Genomic DNA, 21,422 nt, shown 5'->3' on the forward strand with positions numbered 1-21,422 from the left:
GTGATACTGACTGCTGAGCTGTGTATCTAATCCTATCCTGTGTGATACTGACTGCTGAGCTGTGTATCTAATCCTCTCCTGTGTGATACTGACTGCTGAGCCGTACGTCTAATCCTATCCTGTGTGATACTGACTGCTGAGCCGTGTATCTAATCCTCTGTGTGATACTGACTGCTGAGCTGTGTATCTAATCCTCTCCTGTGTGATACTGACTGCTGAGCTGTGTATCTAATCCTATTATGTGTGATACTGACTGCTGAGCCGTGTATCTAATCCTGTCCTGGGCTCCCACTGCAGTCTGTGTCAGAGGGTGGTCTGTGTTGGCACGGTAATAAATTGTGTTATTTCCAGCTTTACAGATGGACGATAACACCATAGAAATGATAAGAATAATCGGCCTCAGTTACCACAACTGTCTACAAAGAAAACTGTTGCTGATAGCGACCAATCACAGCTCAGCTTTCATCTTGTAAACAGCTCTGGGACAGCATGGCGAGTTTTGAGTGGCGACTTTTGTGTTTCGACTTTTATTTGGCGAGGTTGGTGTATGTGTGGTGAAATGTGTGCTGAGGGTGGTATATGTGTTGAAGCACGTGGTGTGGCTCATCTTGTGTGTGTGTTGATATCCCCGTGTGTGATGAGTATCCCATGTCAGGGCCCCACCTTACCAACTGTACGGTAAATACTCTTTGGCGCCATCGCTCTCATTCTTTAAGTGCCCCTTGTTCACATCTGGCAGCTGTCAATTTGCCTCCAACACTTTTCCTTTCACTTTTTCCACATTATGTAGATAGGGGCAAAATTGTTTGGTGACTTGGAACGCACGGGGTTAAAATATCACCTCACAACATAACCTATGACGCTCTCAGGGTCCAGATGTGTGACTGTGCAAAATTTTGTGGCAGTAGCTGCGACGGTGCGGATGCCAATCCCGGACATACACACATACACACCGGACATACACACATTGAGCTTTATATAATTATATGTATATATATTTATATTTCTAACCAGCGTCCACCTCATTCTACTTCATGTGCTTCTGATTAGTGATCACCTGAACCTAAATCTTATTTAACGAAGGAAATTATAAAAACCCTGCTGTGGTGTTCACAATCCTGCAATAGGACAAGCTGGACGGCAAAACAAGTGCTAGTAATATCCCAAAAGTAATAGGAATGAAAAAATAACATTTAACCATGTCAAAGGAGTTGAAAAGTCTTGAGTGAGAAAAAGAAGGGCTCAATTCTGGCTTTACTAGCAGAGGGATACAGTGAGCGTCATGTTGCCTCCATCCTTACAATTTCTAAGACGGCAGTCCACTACAACAAGGTCAAGCAGCAGACATTGGGGACAACAAAGCTACATACCGGCAGAAGGTGAAAACGACACTGCACTGACCGGGATGGCCTTCATCTTATTTGAATGTTACTCAGCAACCGCAGGATGACATCAATTGACCTATAAAAGTGATGGCAAATGGCAGCTGGGGTGAAGTGCACAGCAAGAACAATTTGTAACCGGCTCCTAGAGGCAGGGCTCAAGTCATGTAAAGCTGGAAAAAACCTTTCATCAATGAGAAGCAAAGGAGAGCCAGGCTGAAGTTTGCCAGAGACAATAAGGATTGGACCATAGAGGACTGGAGTAAGGTATCCTTCTCTGAGGAGTCTGATTTTCAGCTTTGCCCAACACCTGGTCGTCTAATGGTTAGACGGAGACCTGGAGAGGCGCACAAGCCACAGTGTCTGGCACCCACTGTGAAATTTGGTGGAGGATCGGTGATGATCTGGGGAGGCTTCAGCAAGGCTGGAATTGGGCACGTTAATCTTTGTGAAGGACCTATGAATCAAGCCGCATACAAGGTAATCCTGGAAAAACAGCGGATTCCTTCTGCTCCGGCAATGTTCCCCAACTCTGAGGACAATGCGCCATGCCACACAGCTAGGTCCATCAATGTGTGGATGAAGGACCACCACATCCAACCCCTGTCATGGCCGCCCAATCTCCAGATCTGAACCCCACTGAAAACCTCTGGAATGTAATCAAGAGGAAGATGGATAGTCACAAGCCATCAGACAAAGAAGAACTGCTGACATGTGTGTACCAGGAGTGGCATAAGGTCACCCAAAAGCCGTGTGAGAGACTGGTGGAAAGCAGCCAAGACGCAGGAAAGCTGGGGTTAACAATCATGGGGATTCCACAGAATATTGATCTCTGAACTCTTCCTGAGGTAAAACATTAGTATTGTTGTTTCTAAATGATTAGGACCTTGTTTTCTGCATTTTTTGTTCTTTTGACCATTTCTCATTCTCTGAAAATAAATACAAAATTTAGTGCTTGGAAATTCGGAGACATGTCGTCAGAAGTTTATAGAATAAAAGAGCAATTTACATTTTACTCAGAAATATAAAGAGAAAAATCAGAGAAACTGAACATTATGCAGCGGTCTCTTAAGTTTTGCCAGAGCTGTATACACAGTATATTTATCTATTCTAACGTGTCACTCTGTGATTATACTGTATGCAGCAGATCATTTGCCGGCTTTTAATCTATATATCTATATAATATATATATTTATATGTGTGTGTTTTGTTTGAAAACGATGTGTTAATGACAGAGAGTTGCTGTGTGTAAAAGCTCATGTTAAAATCGCATTGCATTGTGATGTAAATCTGATACTAGGTGTAAAAAATCGGAATGTACTCACATAAAAAACTGCATGGCACTTGCATTCACTCGTCCGACTCGCCTACATCAAAATCGGACCGATTTTTAAATCACTAGTGTGTCTCCAGCCTCACTCTTCAAACCCAGCTCCGAACCTCGGGGGACACCAGTCAGAACTGAGAGAAAACGAAGGAGAAAACAAGGCAGCAAAAATCAACCACCGGCGACTGGAAAGCGACCAGGCTCCTCAGATGGCTTCGTCTGTGCCGTCTCTCTCACACACAGGAGCCTCACTCAACTGAGAACTTGGGTGTCTCTGAGGAAGTGACTGGCAGTCCACAATCTGACATCATCATCATCTCCCCTGACGAACAGACCAATGCTTACACTGGGAACATTGCAGCAAATCCTCAGCTGTCAGACATATTGAGCGATGAGGGGATTTAAGCCTCTCCAATCCTAAACTCTGCTGTATGACTAATCCACCTGTCCCCCCACTATTCCCCGGCCTCTCCCCTCTGCCAATCCCTGCACTGGCTCTCCATTACCCAGAGACTCTAAAACTCTAACCATGACATACAACACAATCCACAACCTGTGTCCTCCACACATCTGTGACCTCATCTGGTACTTACCTGCACGAAACCTCCGATCCTCACCAGATCTCCTTCTCTGCTCCCCTCTTATCTCCTCTTCCCACAATCGCATACAAGATTTCTCCCGCGCATCACCCCTACTCTGGAACTGTGTACCCCAACGTATCAGACTCTCGCCTTCCGTGGAAACCTTCAAAAGAAACCTGAAGACCGACCTCTTCCGACAAGCCTGCAGTGACCACCGATCCACCAAACCGCTGCACTACCAGCTCTGCCCTCACCTACTGTATCCTCACCCACCCCTTGTAGATTGTGAGCTCTCGCAGGCAGGGTCCTCTCTCCTCCTGGACCGGGCGGTGACTGTTCATGATTATTGCACAGATTTTTATTATGTACACCCCTCACATGTCACGCGACATGGAATAAAGGATGCTATAATAATTAATAATAATATATAACCAATTACATTTTCATTTTCTAACAGGAAACAGAAGTGCTGAAAATGGTGCCGAATAAGAATACAATGTCTACTAGAACGGTGCGTAATGTTCAGAATTAGTTTACATAGGACTGTGTATTTACATGGAACTGTGTTTATACTATATAACTGAATTTCTACAGGACTGTTGTCACTGGTCACACTCATCATTAGTCTCCCTGGTCACAGTGGTCATCGGTCTCTGGTCATCGGTCTCTGGTCACAGTGGTCTCTGGTCACAGTGGTCTCTGGTCACAGTGGTCTCTGGTCACTGTAGTTCCCGGTTTCTGGTCAGCGGTCACTGTGGTCTCCAGTTTCTGGTCACCAGTCCCTGGTTGCCTTTGTCACAGTTATCTCTGGCCACTGTGATCCCTGGTTTCTGATGACAGTGGTCATCACCATGGTCTCTACCCCCAAGTCTGGTCAATGTGGTCCTCAGTTTTTGGTCACTGGTCTCAGATCACCAGTAGTGGTGATGTCTAATACGTAGTGTCCCCCGACTATGTCCACACTAATCTGTAGGTGAGGCAGTGTCTCCTGTGCCGGCAGCAGGGTGTGGTGAGGCTGGCACTGCCCGTTGGGGCTCTGCCCTCCCTGTGCCCTCGGGCTCGAGCTCACCATGTTACTGCTGTGTCAGGAGGGCATGTTGCTTCTTGCTTTACATGAATATGATCTGTCTAATCCTCCACAATCATCTGCAGAGAGCAGACACCTGGCACTCCTGCCAGGGTACAACCTGCTGCTTCACCAGGACTGCCCAAGACTTAACCCTTCACTGTAAGAGGCAGAGGAATGAGAGGTGAATAAAAGACCCCAGCACCTGATTACAGACCCTCTACCTACAGGAACCAGGTCAACATACAGGGCTGTATCTGCACTGTTAGAAGGGTAAGACAAGATGTAACAGCAGAATAGTGACTGCAGCTCTGGAGGATAAGACACCAATGTAACAGCAGAATAGTGACTGCAGCTCTGGAGGATAAGACACCAATGTAACAGCAGAATAGTGACTGCAGCTCTGGAGGATAAGACACCAACGTAACAGCAGAATAGTGACTGCAGCTCTGGAGGATAAGACACCAACGTAACAGTAGAATAGAGACTGCAGCTCTGGAGGATAAGACACCAACGTAACAGCAGAATAGTGACTGCAGCTCTGGTGGATAAGACACCAATGTAACAGCAGAATAGAGACTGCAGCTCTGGAGGATAAGACACCAACGTAACAGTAGAATAGAGACTGCAGCTCTGGAGGATAAGACACCAACATAACAGCAGAATAGTGACTGCAGCTCTGCAGGATAAGATACCAATGTAACAACAGAATAGTTACTGCAGCTCTGGAGGATAAGACACCAATGTAACAGCAGAATGGAGACTGCAGCTCTGCAGGATAAGACACCAATGTAACAACTGTAACAACAGAATAGTTACTGCAGCTCTGGAGGATAAGACACCAATGTAACAGCAGAATGGAGACTGCAGCTCTGCAGGATAAGACACCAATGTAACAACTGTAACAACAGAATAGTTACTGCAGCTCTGGAGGATAAGACACCAATGTAACAACAGAATAGTTACTGCAGCTCTGGAGGATAAGACACCAATGTAACAGCAGAATGGAGACTGCAGCTCTGCAGGATAAGACACCAATGTAACAACTGTAACAACAGAATAGTTACTGCAGCTCTGGAGGATAAGACACCAATGTAACAACAGAATAGTTACTGCAGCTCTGGAGGATAAGACACCAATGTAACAGCAGAATGGAGACTGCAGCTCTGGAGGATAAGACACCAATGTAACAGCAGAATAGTGACTGCAGCTCTGGAGGATAAGACACCAATGTATCAGCAGAATAGTGATTGCAGCCCTGGAGGATAAGACACCAATGTAACAGCAGAATAGTGACTGCAGCTCTGGAGGATAAGACACCAATGTATCAGCAGAATAGTGACTGCAGTTCTGCAGGATAAGACACCAATGTAACAGCAGAATAGTGACTGCAGCTCTGGAGGATAAGACACCAATGTAACAGCAGAATAGTGACTGCAGCTCTGGAGGATAAGACACCAATGTATCAGCAGAATAGTGATTGCAGCCCTGGAGGATAAGACACCAATGTAACAGCAGAATAGTGACTGCAGCTCTGGAGGATAAGACACCAATGTATCAGCAGAATAGTGACTGCAGTTCTGCAGGATAAGACACCAATGTAACAGCAGAATAGTGACTGCAGCTCTGGAGGATAAGACACCAATGTAACAGCAGAATAGTGACTGCAGCTCTGGAAGTGACTGGAAGGAAAGATGATGTGATAGAATATTGACTGTAAAGGTCCCGTTACATTTAGCGATGCACCAGCGATCCCGACAATGATACGACTCGGTCAGGATCGCTGGTGCATCGCTAAATGGTCGCTAGTGAGCTGCCAAACAGGCAGATCTCACCAGCGATGCTCGGCTGTCGTTACCTGTCAGACGGCAGCAAGGATGACGTCTTCCGCCTGCGTCCATGCGTCGCTCGTCGGCGCCAGCGGGATTCCAGCGAGAAGAAAATGGCCCAGGACGTTCTCACGCACTCAGCGATATCCGGGGGTGGGTGGTTGGAGGCAAGTGTCACATGTAGCGAGATGTCGCTGTTGCGTCACACAATCGGTGCCGCTTTAGCGATATCGCTATGTGTAAAAGGCCCTTAAGTCTGGATGATAAGACACAATGTAAAAACAGAATAGTGGCTGCAGCTCTGGAGGCTAAGACACCAACGTAACAGTAGAATAGAGACTGCAGCTCTGGAGGATAAGACACCAACGTAACAGCAGAATAGTGACTGCAGCTCTGGAGGATAAGACACCAACGTAACAGCAGAATAGTGACTGCAGCTCTGGAGGATAAGACACCAACGTAACAGTAGAATAGAGACTGCAGCTCTGGAGGATAAGACACCAACGTAACAGCAGAATAGTGACTGCAGCTCTGGAGGATAAGACACCAACGTAACAGCAGAATAGTGACTGCAGCTCTGGAGAATAAGACACCAATGTAACAGCAGAATAGTGACTGCAGCTCTGGTGGATAAGACACCAACGTAACAGTAGAATAGAGACTGCAGCTCTGGAGGATAAGACACCAAAGTAACAGCAGAATAGTGACTGCAGCTCTGCAGGATAAGACACCAATGTATCAGCAGAATAGTGACTGCCGCTCTGGAGGATAAGACACCAATGTAACAACAGAATAGTTACTGCAGCTCTGGAGGATAAGACACCAATGTAACAGCAGAATAGTGACTGCCGCTCTGGAGGATAAGACACCAATGTAACAACAGAATAGTTACTGCAGCTCTGGAGGATAAGACACCAATGTATCAGCAGAATAGTGACTGCAGCTCTGCAGGATAAGACACCAATGTAACAACAGAATAGTTACTGCAGCTCTGGAGGATAAGACACCAATGTAACAGCAGAATAGTGACTGCCGCTCTGGAGGATAAGACACCAATGTAACAGCAGAATAGTGACTGCAGCTCTGGAGGATAAGACACCAATGTAACAGCAGAATAGTGACTGCAGCTCTGGAAGTGACTGGAAGGAAAGATGATGTGATAGAATATTGACTGTAAAGGTCCCGTTACATTTAGCGATGCACCAGCGATCCCGACAATGATACGACTCGGTCAGGATCGCTGGTGCATCGCTAAATGGTCACTAGTGAGCTGCCAAACAGGCAGATCTCACCAGCGATGCTCGGCTGTCGTTACCTGTCAGACGGCAGCAAGGATGACGTCTTCCGCCTGCATCCATGAGTCGCTCGTCGGCGCCAGCGGGATTCCAGCGAGAAGAAAATGGCCCAGGACGTTCTCGCGCACTCAGCGATATCCGGGGGGGGGGCGGTTGGAGGTAAGTGTCACATGTAGCGAGATGTCGCTGTTGCGTCACACAATCGGCGACGCTTTAGCGATATCGCTATGTGTAAAAGGCCCTTAAATCTGGATGATAAGACACAATGTAAAAACAGAATAGTGACTGCAGCTCTGGAGGTGACTGCTGGAGGATAAGACATGATGTAACAGCAGAATAGTGAAGGCATGTCTGGAGGTGACTGGAGGATAAGACACAAGTAGGATAGCCAAAGCTCCTATATATGAGAGAGCAGGTAGGAGAGCGGCCATAACTCCAATATATGAGGGAGCAGGTAGGAGAGCGGCCATAGCTCCAATATATGAGGGAGCAGGTAGGAGAGCGGCCATAGCTCCCATATATGAGTGAGCAGGCAGGAGTGCGGCCATAACTCCTATATCCGAGGAAGCAGCCAGGAGAGCGGCCATAGCTCCTATATATGAGGGAGCAGGCAGGAGAACGGCCATAGCTCCTATATAAGAGGGAGCAGGTAGAAGAGCGGCCATAGCTCCTATATAAGAGGGAGCAGGCAGGAGAGCGGCCATATCTCCTATATATGAGTGAGCAGGCAGGAGAGCGGCCATAGCTCCTATATCCGAGGAAGCAGGCAGGAGAGCGGCCATAGCTCCTATATAAGAGGGAGCAGGTAGAAGAGCGGCCATAGCTCCTATATACAAGGGAGCAGGCAGGAGAGCGGCCATAACTCCTATATACAAGGGAGCAGGCAGGAGAGCGGCCATAGCTCCTATATCCGAGGAAGCAGGCAGGAGAGCGGCCATAGCTCCTATATAAGAGGGAGCAGGTAGAAGAGCGGCCATAGCTCCTATATATGAGGGAGCAGGCAGGAGAGCGGCCATATCTCCTATATATGAGTGAGCAGGCAGGAGAGCGGCCATAGCTCCTATATCCGAGGAAGCAGCCAGGAGAGCGGCCATAGCTCCTATATATGAGGGAGCAGATAGGAGAGCGGCCATAGCTCCTATATACAAGGGAGGAGGCAGGAGAGAGGCCATAGCTCCTATATACAAGGGAGGAGGCAGGAGAGCGGCCATAGCTCCTATATAAGGGAGCAGGCAGGAGAGCGGCCATAGCTCCTATATATGAGGGAGCAGATAGGAGAACGGCCATAACTCCTATATACAAGGGAGGAGGCAGGAGAGCGGCCATAGCTCCTATATAAGAGGGAGCAGGTAGAAGAGCGGCCATAGCTCCTATATATGAGGAGGCAGATAGGAGAGCGACCGTAGCTCCTATATATGAGGGAGCAGGCAGGAGTGCGGCCATAGCTCCTATATACGAGGGAGCAGGCAGGAGAGCGGCCATAACTCCTATATACGAGGGAGCAGGCAGGAGAGCGGCCATAACTCCTATATACAAGGGAGCAGGCAGGAGAGCGGCCATAACTTCTATATATGAGGGAGCAGGCAGGAGTGTGGCCATAGCTCCTATATACGAGGGAGCAGCCAGGAGAGCGGCCATAACTCCTATATACGAGGGAGCAGGCAGGAGAGCGGCCATAACTCCTATATACAAGGGAGCAGGCAGGAGAGCGGCCATAACTCCTATATATGAGGGAGCAGGCAGGAGTGTGGCCATAACTCCTATATACAAAGGAGCAGGCAGGAGAGCGGCCATAGCTCCTATATACGAGGGAGCAGGAAGGAGAACGGTCATAGATCCTATATACGAGGAAGCAGCCAGGAGAGCGGCCATAGCTACTATATATGAGGGAGCAGGCAGGAGAGCGGCCATAACTCCTATATACGAGGGAGCAGCCAGGAGAGCGGCCATAGCTCCTATATACGAGGGAGCAGGCAGGAGAACGGCCATAACTCCTATATACAAGGGAGCAGGCAGGAGAGCGGCCATAACTCCTATATACAAGGGAGCAGGCAGGAGAGCGGCCATAGCTCCTATATAAGAGGGAGCAGGTAGAAGAGCGGCCATAGCTCCTATATATGAGGTTGCAGACAGGAGAGGGGCCATAACTCCTATATATGAGGGAGCAGGCAGGAGTGCGGCCATAACTCCTATATACAAGGGAGCAGGCAGGAGAGCGGCCATAGCTCCTATATACGAGGGAGTAGGAAGGAGAACGGTCATAGATCCTATATACGAGGAAGCAGGAAGGAGAACGGTCATAGATCCTATATACGAGGAAGCAGCCAGGAGAGCGGCCATAGCTACTATATATGAGGGAGCAGGCAGGAGAGCGGCCATAACTCCTATATACGAGGGAGCAGGCGGGAGAGCGGCCATAACTCCTATATACGAGGGAGCAGGCGGGAGAGCGGCCATAGCTCCTATATACGAGGGAGCAGGCAGGAGAGCGGCCATAACTCCTATATACGAGGGAGCAGGCAGGAGAGCGGCCATAGCTCCTATATAAGAGGGAGCAGGCAGGAGAGCGGCCATAGCTCCTATATAAGAGGGAGCAGGTAGAAGAGCGACCGTAGCTCCTATATATGAGGGAGCAGGCAGGAGAGCGACCATAGCTCCTATATATGAGGGAGCAGATAGGAGAGCGACCATAGCTCCTATATATGAGGGAGCAGATAGGAGAGCGACCATAGCTCCTATATATGAGGGAGCAGATAGGAGAGCGACCGTAGCTCCTACATACGAGGGAGCAGCCAGGAGAGCGGCCATAACTCATACGAGGGAGCAGGCAGGAGAGCGGCCATAGCTCCTATATATGAGGGAGCAGGCAGGAGAGCGGCCATAACTCCTATATATGAGGGAGCAGGCAGGAGTGCGGCCATAACTCCTATATACAAGGGAGCAGGCAGGAGAGCGGCCATAGCTCCTATATACGAGGGAGCAGGCAGGAGAGCGGCCATAGCTCCTATATACGAGGGAGCAGGAAGGAGAACGGTCATAGAACCTATATACGAGGAAGCAGCCAGGAGAGCGGCCATAGCTACTATATATGAGGGAGCAGGCAGGAGAGCGGCATAGCTCCTATATATAAGGGAGCAGGCAGGAGAGCGGCCATAGCTCCTATATACGAGGGAGCAGGTAGAAGAGCGGCCATAACTCCTATATACGAGGGAGCATGCAGGAGAGCGACCGTAGCTCCTATATATGAGGGAGCAGGCAGGAGAGCGGCCATAGCTCCTATATACGAGGGAAAAGGTAGGAGAGCGGCCATAGCTCCTATATATGAGGGAGCAGGTAGGAGAGCGGCCATAGCTCCTATATACGAGGGAGCAGGAAGGAGAACAGCCATAGCTCCTATATACGAGGGAGAAGGTAGGAGATCGGCCATAGCTCCTATATATGAGGAAGCAGGTAGGAGAGCGGCCATAGCTTCTATATATCTCCTATATATGAGGGAACAGGCAGGAGAGCGGCCATAGCTCCTATATATGAGGAAGCAAGAAGGAGAGCGGCCATTGCTCCTATGTACGAGGGAGCAGGAAGGAGAACAGCCATAGCTCCTATATATGAGGGAGCAGGTAGGAGAGCGGCCATAGCTCCTATATATGAGGAAGCAAGCAGGAGAGCGGCCATTGCTCCTATGTACGAGGGAGCAGGAAGGAGAACAGCCATTGCTCCTATATACGAGGGAGAAGGTAGGAGATCGGCCATAGCTCCTATATATCTCCTATATATGAGGGAGCAGGTAGGAGTGCGGCCATAGCTCCTATATATGAGGAAGCAGGTAGGAGAGCGGCCATAGCTCCTATATACGAGGGAGCAGGAAGGAGAACAGCCATAGCTCCTATATACGATGGAGAAGGTAGGAGATCGGCCATAGCTCCTATATATGAGGAAGCAGGTAGGAGATCGGCCATAGCTCCTATATACGAGGGAGCAGGCAGGAGAGAGACCATAGCTCCTATATACGAGGGAGAAGGTAGGAGAGTGGCTATAGCTCCTATATATGAGGAAGCAGGTAGGAGATCGGCCATTGCTCCTATATACGAGGGAGAAGGTAGGAGAGCGGCCATAGCTCCTATATATCTCCTATATATGAGGGAGCAGGCAGGAGTGCGGCCATAGCTCCTATATATGAGGGAGAAGGTAGGAGAGCGGCCATAGCTCCTATATATCTCCTATATATGAGGGAGCAGGCAGGAGAGCGGCCATAGCTCCTATATATCTGCTATATATGAGGGAGAAGGTAGGAGAGCGGCCATAGCTCCTATATATCTCCTATATATGAGGGAGCAGGCAGGAGAGCGGCCTTAGCTCCTATATACAAGGGAGCAGGCAGGAGAGCGGCCATAGCTCCTATATATGAGAGAGCAGCCAGGAGTGTGGCCATAGCTCCTATATATGAGGGAGCAGGCAGGAGAGCGGCCATAGCTCCTATATACGAGGGAGCAGGCAGGAGAGCAGCCATAACTCCTATATACGAGGGAGCAGGCAGGAGAGCGGCCATAGCTCCTATATACGAGGGAGCAGCCAGGAGAGCGGCCATAGCTACTATATATGAGGGAGCAGGCAGGAGTGCGGCCATAACTCCTATATACGAGGGAGCATGCAGGAGAGCGGCCATAGCTCCTTTATAAGAGGGAGCAGGTAGAAGAGCGGCCATAGCTCCTATATATGAGGGAGCAGATAGGAGAGCGACCGTAGCTCCTATATATGAGGGAGCAGATAGGAGAGCGACCGTAGCTCCTATATATGAGGGAGCAGATAGGAGTGCGGCCATAACTCCTATATACGAGGGAGCAGGCAGGAGAGCGGCCATAGCTCCTATATATAAGGGAGCAGGCAGGAGTGCGGCCATAACTCCTATATACAAGGGAGCAGGCAGGAGTGGGGCCATAACTCCTATATACGAGGGAGCAGGCAGGAGAGCGGCCATAGCTCCTATATAAGAGGGAGCAGGTAGAAGAGCGGCCATAGCTCCTATATACGAGGGAGCAGCCAGGAGAGCGGCCATAGCTCCTATATATAAGGGAGCAGGCAGGAGAGCGGCCATAACTCCTATATACGAGGGAGCAGGCGGGAGAGCGGCCATAGCTCCTATATATGAGAGAGCAGCCAGGAGTGTGGCCATAGCTCTTATATATGAGGGAGCAGGCAGGAGAGCGGCCATAGCTCCTATATACGAGGGAGCAGGCAGGAGAGCGGCCATAGCTCCTATATAAGAGGGAGCAGATAGGAGTGTGGCCATAGCTCTTATATATGAGGGAGCAGGCAGGAGAGCGGCCATAGCTCCTATATACGAGGGAGCAGGCAGGAGAGCGACCGTAGCTCCTATATATGAGGGAGCAGATAGGAGTGTGGCCATAGCTCTTATATATGAGGGAGCAGGCAGGAGAGCGACCGTAGCTCCTATATATGAGGGAGCAGATAGGAGTGTGGCCATAGCTCTTATATATGAGGGAGCAGGCAGGAGAGCGGCCATAGCTCCTATATATGAGGGAGCAGGCAGGAGAGCGGCCATAGCTCCTATGTAAGAGGGAGCAGGTAGAAGAGCGGCCATAGCTCCTATATATGAGGGAGCAGGTAGGAGAGCGGCCATAGCTCCTATATACGAGGGAAAAGGTAGGAGAGCGGCCATAGCTCCTATATATGAGGGAGCAGGTAGGAGAGCGGCCATAGCTCCTATATATGAGGGAGCAGGTAGGAGAGCGGCCATAGCTCCTATATATGAGGGAGCAGGTAGGAGAGCAGCCATAGCTCCTATATATGAGGGAGCAGGTAGGAGAGCGGCCATAACTCCTATATACAAGGGAGCAGGCAGGAGTGGGGCCATAACTCCTATATACGAGGGAGCAGGCAGGAGTGTGGCCATAGCTCCTATATAAGAGGGAGCAGGTAGAAGAGCGGCCATAGCTCCTATATATAAGGGAGCAGGCAGGAGTGCGGCCATAACTCCTATATACAAGGGAGCAGGCAGGAGTGGGGCCATAACTCCTATATACGAGGGAGCAGGCAGGAGTGTGGCCATAGCTCCTATATAAGAGGGAGCAGGTAGAAGAGCGGCCATAGCTCCTATATACGAGGGAGCAGCCAGGAGAGCGGCCATAGCTCCTATATATAAGGGAGCAGGCAGGAGAGCGGCCATAACTCCTATATACGAGGGAGCAGGCGGGAGAGCGGCCATAGCTCCTATATAAGAGGGAGCAGATAGGAGAGCGACCGTAGCTCCTATATATGAGGGAGCAGATAGGAGTGTGGCCATAGCTCTTATATATGAGGGAGCAGGCAGGAGAGCGGCCATAGCTCCTATATACGAGGGAGCAGGCAGGAGAGCGGCCATAGCTCCTATATAAGAGGGAGCAGATAGGAGAGCGACCGTAGCTCCTATATATGAGGGAGCAGATAGGAGTGTGGCCATAGCTCTTATATATGAGGGAGCAGGCAGGAGAGCGGCCATAGCTCCTATATACGAGGGAGCAGGCAGGAGAGCGGCCATAGCTCCTATATAAGAGGGAGCAGGTAGAAGAGCGGCCATAGCTCCTATATATGAGGGAGCAGGTAGGAGAGCGGCCATAGCTCCTATATACGAGGGAAAAGGTAGGAGAGCGGCCATAGCTCCTATATATGAGGGAGCAGGTAGGAGAGCGGCCATAGCTCCTATATATGAGGGAGCAGGTAGGAGAGCGGCCATAGCTCCTATATATGAGGGAGCAGGTAGGAGAGCAGCCATAGCTCCTATATATGAGGGAGCAGGTAGGAGAGCGGCCATAGCTCCTATATATGAGGGAGCAGGTAGGAGAGCGGCCATAGCTCCTATATATGAGGGAGCAGGTAGGAGTGCGGCCATAGCTCCTATATATGAGGAAGCAGGTAGGAGAGCGGCCATAGCTTCTATATATCTCCTATATATGAGGGAACAGGCAGGAGAGCGGCCATAGCTCCTATATATGAGGAAGCAAGCAGGAGAGCGGCCATAGCTCCTCTGTACGAGGGAGCAGGAAGGAGAACAGCCATAGCTCCTATATACGAGGGAGAAGGTAGGAGATCGGCCATTGCTCCTATATACGAGGGAGAAGGTAGGAGATCGGCCATAGCTCCTATATATCTCCTGTATATGAGGGATCAGGCAGGAGTGCGGCCATAGTTCCTATATATGAGGAAGCAGGTAGGAGAGCGGCCATAGCTCCTGTATACGAGGGAGCAGGAAGGAGAGCGGCCATAGCTTCTATATATCTCCTATATATGAGGGATCAGGCAGGAGTGCGGCCATAGCTCCTATATATGAGGGAGCAGGCAGGAGAGCGACCATAGCTCCTATATACGAGGGAGCAGGTAGGACAGCGGCCATAGCTCCTATATACGAGGGAGAAGGTAGGAGAGCGGCTATAGCTCCTATATATGAGGAAGCAGGTAGGAGATCGGCCATTGCTCCTATATACGAGGGAGAAGGTAGGAGAGCGGCCATAGCTCCTATATATCTCCTATATATGAGGGAGAAGGTAGGAGAGCGGCCATAGCTCCTATATATCTCCTATATATGAGGGAGAAGGTAGGAGAGCGGCCATAGCTCCTATATATCTCCTATATATGAGGGAGCAGGCAGGAGAGCGGCCATAGCTCCTATATATCTCCTATATATGAGGGAGAAGGTAGGAGAGCGGCCATAGCTCCTATATATGAGGGAGCAGGCAGGAGAGCGGCCATAGCTCCTAGATATCTCCTATATATGAGAGAGCAGGCAGGAGTGCGGCCATAGCTCCTATATACAAGGGAGCAGGCAGGAGAGCGGCCATAGCTCCTATATATGAGAGAGCAGGCAGGAGAGCGGCCATAGCTCTTATATATGAGGGAGCAGGTAGGAGAGCGGCCATAACTCCCATATATGAGGGAGCAGGTAGGAGAGCGGCCATAGCTCCTATATATATGAGGGAACAGGCAGGAGAGTGGCCATAGCTCCTATATATGAGGGAACAGGTAGGAGAGTGGCCATGCTCCTATATATCAAGGAGCAGGCAGGAGAGCGGCCATAGCTCCTATATATGAGGGAACAGGCAGGAGAGTGGCCATAGCTCCTATATATGAGGGAACAGGTAGGAGAGCGACCATAGCTCCTATATATCAAGGAGCAGGCAGGAGAGCGGCCATAGCTCCTATATACGAGGGAGCAGGTAGGAGAGCGGCCATAGCTCCTATATATGAGGGAACAGGCAGGAGAGCGGCCATAGCTCCTATATATGAGGGAACAGGCAGGAGAGTGGCCATGCTCCTATATATCGGAGCAGGCAGGAGAGCGGCCATAGCTCCTATATACGAGGGAGCAGGTAGGAGAGCGGCCATAGCTCCTATATACGAGGGAGCAGGAAGGAGAGCGGCCATAGATCCTATACACGAGGGAGCAGGAAGGAGAACGGCCATGGATCCTATATACGAGGGAGCAGGAAGGAGAACGGCCATAGATCGTATATACGAGGGAGCAGGAAGGAGAGCGGCCTGTTATGAATGAGTCACCGTAGGAGACAAAAACAGAAATGCTAGCTAAGTCCAGAAAACCAGAGATGTTGGCAGCTATCGGATTGCAGACCCCTGAACCTATCAACACAACTAGCAGTAGCCGTGGGGAGTTCCTACGATGCCCTAGACCCCTCGATCACAGCCGGAGGACTATATAGCCTAAAGACAGAAAGGGAAATCTAAACTGCCCCAGAGAAGACCCCAAAGCAAAAGGCAGCCCCCAACATATAATGACGGTGAAGCAAGAAGAAAGAACACTAACACAGACAGAAAGATAGACTGAGCAAAGACGGGGCCCAAGCTAACTAGGTAGGAAAGGACAGGAAGGCTGCTGTCTGCAATCCGTGAAAAACCCTACGAAAATAAGAACCAACAGACTGACAGTGAAAAAGGCCCTTAAGATGCTAGGCTTCAAAAAGACTATGTCAGTACTCAGGAATATTCTGAAGACAGAGGAACCGGCAAAAGGAGATTCAGCTCACCCCAGCAGGGAATGGCTGAATCCAGAAAAGCAAGGCAAACAAAAACAAAACACAAATGCTAAACGGCAAAGCAGAAAACTTAGCTTTAGAGGAGCAGGAATCAGACTGGTGTCCTAGAAGTCCACAGAGAAATCACCCGCAGGGCAGAAGGGCGTCGGCAGCCTTATATCCAGTCCGTGACTCCACTCAGCCAGTCATCATCATTAGGCTCAGGTGCCTGATAATCAGGCTCATTACCTTCCTTTACCAGAATAGGGAGTTCACCAGACCTCAGTGACGAAGGGGAAAATGAACTCACAACAGCGGCCATAGCTCCTATATATGAGGGAGCAGGTAGGAGAGCGGCCATAGCTTCTATATATGAGGGAGCAGGCAGGAGAGCGGCCATAGCTCCTATATACGAGGGAGCAGGCAAGAGAGCGGCCATAGCTCCTATATACGAGGGAGAAGGAAGGAGAGCAACCATAGATCCTATATATGAGGGAGCAGGCAGGAGAGCGGCCATAGCTCCTATATACGAGGGAGCAGGAAGGAGAGCGGCCATAGCTCCTATATACGAGGGAGCAGGTAGGAGAGCGACCATAGATCCTATATATGAGGGGCCACAGCCTCAGCTGCAGACCGTTGTGTGATAAGGATTGTGCAGAGAGTGAAGCTGAAGAAGCTTTGCACTTGATATATAACTGCAGATGATATATGCATTGCATACATATATACTGCATTACTACACTGGATAGTAGCTGTGCATAGGAATGGAGTCTGTCCAATAATATAATCTGGATGTCTCTGTGTTTTCCCCGTCTCTGGACTGTTTGGGGTGCAGGACATTACACCACATTTCTAGGAAGCAGAGGTCAGTTAAGTGCAACTCTGGCTTCACAAATCTGCTGTGGCGGAGTGGTCTCATCCGCACACCACGTGGTACAGTTGTGGCCAAAAGTATTGACACCCCTGCAATTCTGTCAGATAATACTCAGTTTCTTCCTGAAAATGATTGCAAACACAAATTCTTTGGTATTATTATCTTCATTTAATTTGTCTTAAATGAAAAAACACAAAAAGAATTGTCCTAAAGCCAAATTGGATATAATTCCACACCAAACATAAAAAAGAGGGTGGACAAAAGTATTGGCACTGTTGGAAAAATCATGTGATGCTTCTCTAATTTGTGTAATTAACAGCACCTATAACTTATCTGTGGCACCTAACAGGTGTTGGCAATAACTAAATCACACTTGCAGCCAGTCGACATGGATTAAAGTTGACTCAACCTCTGTCCTGTGTCCTTGTGTGTACCACATTGAGCATGGAGAAAAGAAAGAAGACCAAAGAACTGTCTGAGGACTTGAGAAACCAAATTGTGAGGAAGCATGAGCCATCTCAAGGCTACAAGTCCATCTCCAAAGACCTGAATGTTCCTGTGTCTACCGTGCGCAGTGTCATCAAGAAGTTTAAAGCCCATGGCACTGTGGCTAACCTCCCTAGATGTGGACGGAAAAGAAACATTGACAAGAGATTTCAATGCAAGATTGTGCGGATGTTGGATAAAGAACCTCGACTAACATCCAAACAAGTTCAAGCTGCCCTGCAGTCCGAGGGTACGACAGTGTCAACCCGTACTATCCGTCGGCATCTGAATGAAAAGGGACTGTATGGTAGGAGACCCAGGAAGACTCCACTTCTTACCCCGAGACATAAAAAAGCCAGGCTGGAGTTTGCCAAAACTTACCTGAAAAAGCCTAAAACGTTTTGGAAGAATGTTCTTTGGTCAGATGAGGCAAAAGTAGAGCTTTTTGGGCAAAGGCATCAACATAGAGTTTACAGGAGAAAAAAAAGAGGCATTCAAAGAAAAGAACACGGTCCCTACAGTCAAACATGGCGGAGGTTCCCTGATGTTTTGGGGTTGCTTTGCTGCCTCTGGCACTGGACTGCTTGACCGTGTGCATGGCATTATGAAGTCTGAAGACTACCAGCAAATTTTGCAGCATAATGTAGGGCCCAGTGTGAGAAAGCTGGGTCTACCTCAGAGGTCATGGGTCTTCCAGCAGGACAATGACCCAAAACACACTTCAAAAAGCACTAGAAAATGGTGTGAGAGAAAGCACTGGAGACTTCTAAGGTGGCCAGCAATGAGCCCAGACCTGAATCCCATAGAACACCTGTGGAGAGATCTAAAAATGGCAGTTTGGAGAAGGCACCCTTCAAATATCAGGGACCTGGAGCAGTTTGCCAAAGAAGAATGGTCTAAAATTCCAGCAGAGCATTGTAAGAAACTCATTGATGGTTACCGGAAGCGGTTGGTCGCAGTTATTTTGACTAAAGGTTGTGCAACCAAGTATTAGGCTGAAGGTGCCAATACTTTTGTCTGGCCCATTTTTGGAGTTTTGTGTGAAATGATCAATGTTTTGCTTTTTGCTTCATTCTCTTTTGTGTTTTTTTCATTTAAGACAAAATAAATGAAGATAATAATAACAAAGAATTTGTGTTTGCAATCATTTTCAGGAAGAAACTGAGTATTATCTGACAGAATTGCAGGGGTGTCAATACTTTTGGCCACAACTGTACGTGGCAGGTGTAGGATAAATAGCGCTGTATGGGATTGGTTGTACAATTGCTCATTTGCCCTTTAACTCAGATCATTCTTCTCTTTTCTCTGTTCTATGTAGAAACAGGAAGTCTCCTGTCCCTGCATTTATTGTCCCACTCTTCAACTCCTGACTCGGCTGCTCTCTCCTCCCTGGACTTTTACAGTGATGACTCATGAGCCATACAGGTAAACTTGACCTCCTGTTTCTACATAGAGCTTATAAGGACACCGTGCTGTATAATATGGTGACTGCAATATATCAGAGGGATAGCCACTGGTGGGAGGATGATCGCTGCCAGAGCCGGACCCTCCCAGCGTGGGGATAATGTCCTCCTGCACCGCTGCTGCTTGTAGTGATACTGACAGCTTCTTCCTGTGATATCGGGTCAGTCATCCAGGGAGCCGTGACTCTCCCAGTGTCTATGAGGGATGAAAAGTTTTGTAATATTCCATCCATCTTGTACATTATTAGAGTAACCACCACTTTGCAGGGGCATCTTCTGGGTGTGGCCAGGAGGGGGCGCTCTCACATGGTGTCACTCACTGGAGGATGGCGGCTATGATTGAAGTGCAAGTTTGGGTCAAAAAGAAGGTCTAAAGGGGCAACCAAAGACAAATGTGACAGAAGCATGAAGAGGAGATCAATAACAGAGGGGGGCTCCTCTGAATCTTCATGGGAGGGAGGTTACGGGGGCTTCTCCATCCTTACTTCTTGTGGAGAGGCATTGGATGCAGAAACAGCAGAGCCTGGACCTAGACGTCTGCAGCCCCGACATGGAGAGCCACCAGAGGCTGCAGGGGCCGGCCGGCCATATAAAACGTTCTGACCCTGTTCGGTTACATATATGCAGTGATGGGGGTGGTGATCCCAGAGTCACAGCTGTCAGTGGATAACTGCAGAACTGCAATTTGCCGCCAGGTCGTATTGTTTGGCGATGTGCAGCTTCTTTCCATGGATGATAAAACATGGCGGCTGGGCTTCCTTGCGTTGCCTGCAGGGTGCTGCACGGATCCGGCCTGCCCCCACATGTGGTGACGGCTTTGCACAGTCAGTGACTGTAGGCGTTCGCGCTCACGTCATAATTTAGTGATTGGTTGGGCGCGTGTGGAGCGCAGGGACCGCAGCGGAAACACCTGATGTGCGATTCCTCGCATTCTTTCCATTTAATAACAGTTTGCTTTCATATTAGTGGGAAATTAATTTCTTTTTATATGTCACCGGACGCGGTGGTGCCGGGGAGCGCAGTGCACGGGGGACGCTCACACCTGTGCTTGCTGTAGACTGGATCCAGGTGCCTGGGAGCTCGCACCACATTAACCTCTTGTGAGCCGTACTGTAGGGTCAGACATTGTGAAATAGACAACTTGTCTCCAGCCATAGAAAACATGACGTCTGCACCTGCGTTCTCGCCAGGACCCTGCTACCTCTGGGTATCGCAGTGCCACGTCGTGGACACTCACTGGGGTGTGCAGTCGTGTCCGGCAGCAGAAGAGCTTACATTCTAGTCAGCCACATAACGAAGGCTCCATAGTGATCAGAAATAGCGGCTGTGGACCTGCTCGGGGCTAGGGCTCGGAGAGTCCACGATGCCTCCTTCATAGCCACTTTGTCCTCCAGTCCCGGCAATATTTGCACCCTCAGAGCTTTGGCCCAGGCTTAGAAATTGGCATGGACTGAGGTTGCACATAACCGAACATAAGTGCGCTGATCCCGTGTCTCCGTCTTGGGCTGGAGTCATACAGCAATTTCCACCGTGAGACAAGTCACACGGTGGAACGTAATCGCACCGCTGCTGCGACGCCACACATCGCAGGTGAATAGGGCGACATTGTGACCCGCCAGTTTCTGGCTCTGTTTTTTGCTGGTCAGGGTCCTCTATGGTCGCAGTGTGACCCCATCCACCTCCATTATTCAGTGATGTCGCAGCAGCAGGGGGCCACGTTTGGCCTCAGACTCGGTCGTTCGCGGCTCTCCTGTGCCTTAATGAGGACTCTGCGCCATTCTATAATTGTTCGCAGGTTTCTCGCCGGCTATGAATGTGTTTCCTGAAGCTTCTCTGTGCTCTGGCTGCAGCTGCTTTTAACCCCTCGTGGTTGATAAAAACATGGGGTACCTCCAGCAATAGATGGGAGATGGCCCAAGCCTCGAAGTAATGAGCTCACAGGAGGGTCCCACAGCGGCGGCCATAATTGGATCTGGATTGCAGGTGGCGCCCACTTCTGATTTATGGGGAAAGTGATATGAGCTCATGATTGGGGCTGTCAGGGCGAGCTGCCACTTAACCCTTTATTCTAAGCAGGACTCTGGGACAGATGTTTGAAC

General features: G+C 49.5%; 1 long non-coding RNA gene across 1 annotated transcript in view; it reads right to left on the bottom strand.

The window, feature by feature from the left end:
- Positions 1–2,054: 2,054 nt before the first annotated feature.
- The window catches only part of LOC141075488 (uncharacterized), a 70,100-nt gene continuing 50,732 nt past the window's right edge, over positions 2,055–21,422 (bottom strand). The window contains exons 2-3 of the long non-coding RNA XR_012227286.1: positions 2,708–2,843; positions 2,055–2,311 (exon numbers count right to left, since the gene is read on the bottom strand). This is a non-coding gene — a long non-coding RNA (uncharacterized lncRNA). The remainder of the gene's footprint in view (positions 2,312–2,707; positions 2,844–21,422) is intronic.

Source organism: Dendrobates tinctorius, unplaced genomic scaffold (genome assembly GCF_039654945.1).
Source record: "Dendrobates tinctorius isolate UK_male_01 unplaced genomic scaffold, ASM3965494v1 ptg000357l, whole genome shotgun sequence".
NCBI classification, from domain to species: Eukaryota; Metazoa; Chordata; class Amphibia; order Anura; family Dendrobatidae; genus Dendrobates; species Dendrobates tinctorius.